Raw genomic sequence first — 3,892 nt, forward strand, 5'->3', positions numbered from 1 at the left:
TGACCGTGTGATTCAAGGACAACAACCTCTTCCATGACGTGATCAACACAAACGGTGCCGGAGTGCCAAGTCTAGGTCCAGGATGCTACTGAACAACTTCTACTCCCAAGCCATAACAACGTACCGAAACTGGGCTGCGTGCGTGCGCTATCGTGCTCCATATTGCGCAAATAGATTTTGTCCCCACACACCAAACGCGATCACGACACACAGGTTAAAATATGAAAACTCTGAACCAATTATTTTATTTTGGGGACAGGTCGAAAAGCATTAAACATTAATGGCAATTTGCAGTTGCTAGCTAATTTGTCTTATTTTTCTAGCTTGCTGTTGCTAGCTAATTTGTCCTGTGATATGAAAGTTGAGTTGTTATTTTACCTGAAATGCACAAGGTCCTCTACTCTGAAAATTAATCCACGCATAAAACAGTCAACTGAATCGTTTCTAGTAATCTCTCCTCCTTCCAGGCTTTTTACCCTTTGGACTTTATATGGCGATTGGCATCTAACTTTCATAGTTACCCCGACGGCCGACCAAACTCAGGTCATCTTTCAATCACCTACGTGGGTATAACCATTGAGGAGATGGAATGTGGGTATCTGCTTCTATGCACCAATGATGAGATGGGAGAGGTAGGACTTGCATCGCATTCAGTGTCACAAATAGAGCTGACTTCTATCTTAGCGCTTGGCAACGCAGACGTTTGTTGTAACATGTATATTTACATTTATTTTGCAATGCTCTCACGCGCGATGCGAGCGGTGTGGTCAGCATGTAAGACTCCTGAACATCTAATAAAAATGGCTACTCAGACTATTTCTATTGCCCCCCCTTCTACACTGCTGCTACTCTCTGTTATTATCTATGCAGAGTCTCTTTAATAGCTTTACCTACATGTACATATTACCTAAGTTAACTATTTTCACTCTAGTGTCCAAAAGTCTTTCAAGCTTTCAGGCATTCGTTTGGCAGCGAGAGCCTCTCGGTGGATGCTGCAGTGTACCTAAGTGGCGTCGGGAGCAACTGCTGGCATGCGTGTTATCACTCCATGTCTCCCTGTCATGGCTTTTAACCATCAGTACAGATACCAACACATCTTGACCACCAAAGTCCATTTGATGTCACAAAGCTGTCTGCTACTTAAAAAATATCCTCTCCTGTTGTCCTGGTTTCCAACGGTTTGCAGAAGAGCATGTATTCCTTAATTGACCCCCATAAACGTAACGGACATATACCAGGAGCTGTGCCAGGCTATGTCTATTGACTCCATGTCTATTGAGTCCTCCAGCTGTAACGCATTGAATTCACGGGCTTGTATGCCAAGCAGTAATTGTTTCAGAACATCTCCTGCCATGTCACTGATGTGTTGTGAAACAGTGTTGTTTGAAGAAGACATTGTCTGTAGAGTTTTTTGGGCCTTTTACCCCAGCACTATCCTAGCCTATCCACGGCAGCAGGAAGAAATAAGTCCTCCACAGCTCACCATATAAGACGTTTCTAGCCCCTCAAAAATCTTCTGTGGCTTATTTTTCAAATTGGCATGTTTCGTTTCTAAATGTCTGAGCAAGAGTGAAGGTTTTATCGAGTTGTGAGATAGTACTTTTGCACATATAAAATATATATGTGAATCACATTTTTATATGGCGTGATGGCTTTGCGCATACCCCAGTTTGGGAATAGCCGGTATACATAAATGAGGGATCATAGCTTTCACCTGGACAATCTATGTCATGGAAAGAGCAGGTGTTCATCATGTTTAGCACACTCAATGTATATTTTCCAGTCTGTCTCAACAAACAAAATATCAACAGATAGCGAAATTTGTATTACCTTTAAAAATAAACTGAATTCATCGTCAAGGACGCTGACTATTGTGGAGAATCAAGGAGTGATCATTCTGTATTTTGTTGACAGAGGTAAGCGCTAATGTTTTTGCGCCGCTGTCCATGGTATTGTTTAGCTGTGGGGGAGGGTCGTTTGCAGAGAATCGCACGCAACTACAGATGCGGTTTGTTGTCAACAGGGAAGGCTACCACGATATATTTGATTGTTGGATTGGCATAGGATAGTGCTCAAAATAGGCTAGCCCGCTATGTGTATGTGTAACAGTATAATTTTAAACCGTCCCCTCGCCCATACCCGGGCGCGAACCAGGGACACTCTGCACACATCAACAACAGTCACCCTCGAAGCATCGTTACCCATCGCTGCACAAAAGCCACGGCCCTTGCAGAGCAAGGGGAACTACTACTTCAAGGTCTCAGAGCAAGTGACGTCACCGATTGAAACGCTATTTAGTGCGCACCGCTAACTAAGCTAGCCGTTTCACATCCGTTACATATGTTAATAACGTATCGCATAGGCTGTAAAAACAAGGCTATTACCAAAATGCCTGCTTGGGAATTATAGATATACTTGCTACATTTTTAGCGAGGATGGTTATCGTCATATCATCATCATATTGTCAAGGCGCCGATGTTTTGCTTTACCTGGCAGCCACAGCCCCCGTAAGGGGCGTATAACGGTAAAAGGTCGGCTGGCCAAGGTTATTATGACGGTATTAAAACACTGTTGCTTGTCAGGGCCATTTATAGCAATTGATCACTGTTGGTTTTAAACAATCTGAATTGTAAATATCTGAATGGTCAATGTATAGCCTAAGCCTTAGAATCTTCCCTCTGCCACTCTTGAAGTCTTGACAACACCATGTCTACAACATTGTTCATTCAGTGTACTGTTAATTAGGTGATAAAGACCCCAGTTTGGGAATAGCCAGTATAACATAAATGAGGGATCATGGCTTTCACCTGGACAATCTATGTAATGGAAAGAGCAGGTGTTCATCATGTTTTGCACACGCAGTGTATATTTTCCAGTCTGCCTCAACAAACAAAATATCAACAGATGTGCTTGTGACGACAATATTTTCACTCACATGGAGGTATGCATTATACATAGTCTGACGAATTAAGCGTTGTTTGATCCCCCCCCCCCGTATTTTTTCAAGCCTCTATTTGTTCTTTCTTTGTAGTGCTGTGGGGGTCCTACCCAAGGGTTTGGGCACAGCTTGGACATGTCTTTTTTGTTGACCCCTGAATTTCTGAAATTGAGGAAAATGTGCATCTTTATAATCTATCAATGTCAACACAAAAGGCTAATTGTTTTATATCATACTCATACCATCATGTCATATTATGTGAATCATAATAATATGATTTTCTAGGTTAGCTAGCCAGCTATTGTCGTTCTTTTAACGTAACGTTACGTAATCAACACTGCTAGCTAGCCAGCTAGCCCCCGAATAGCAGCACTGTAGAAACTACTACACTCGACGGAACGACTTGATTAGTGTAGTGTCAACAACGTAGCCACTGCCAGCTAGCCTACTCCAGCAGTACTGTATCATTTCAATCATTTTAGTCAATAAGATTCTTGCTACGTAAGCTTAACGTTCTGAACATTCGATAAGTGTAGTCCACTTGTCATTCCAATCTCCTTTGCATTAGCGTAGCCTCTTCTGTAGCCTGTCAACTATGTGTCTATCTATCCCTGTTCTCTCCTCTCTGCACAGACCATACAAACGCTCCACACCGCGTGGCCGCGGCCACCCTAATCTGGTGGTCCCAGCGCGCACGACCCACGTGGAGTTCCAGGTCTCCGGTAGCCTCTGGAACTGCCGATCTGCGGCCAACAAGGCAGAGTTCATCTCAGCCTATGCCTCCCTCCAGTCCCTCGACTTCTTGGCACTGACGGAAACATGGATCACCACAGACAACACTGCTACTCCTACTGCTCTCTCTTCGTCCGCCCACGTGTTCTCGCACACCCCGAGAGCTTCTGGTCAGCGGGGTGGTGGCACCGGGATCCTCATCTCTCCCAAGTGGTCATTCTC

The sequence above is a fragment of the Oncorhynchus masou genome, chromosome 24 (assembly GCF_036934945.1).
Source record: "Oncorhynchus masou masou isolate Uvic2021 chromosome 24, UVic_Omas_1.1, whole genome shotgun sequence".
Lineage (NCBI taxonomy): Eukaryota > Metazoa > Chordata > Actinopteri > Salmoniformes > Salmonidae > Oncorhynchus > Oncorhynchus masou.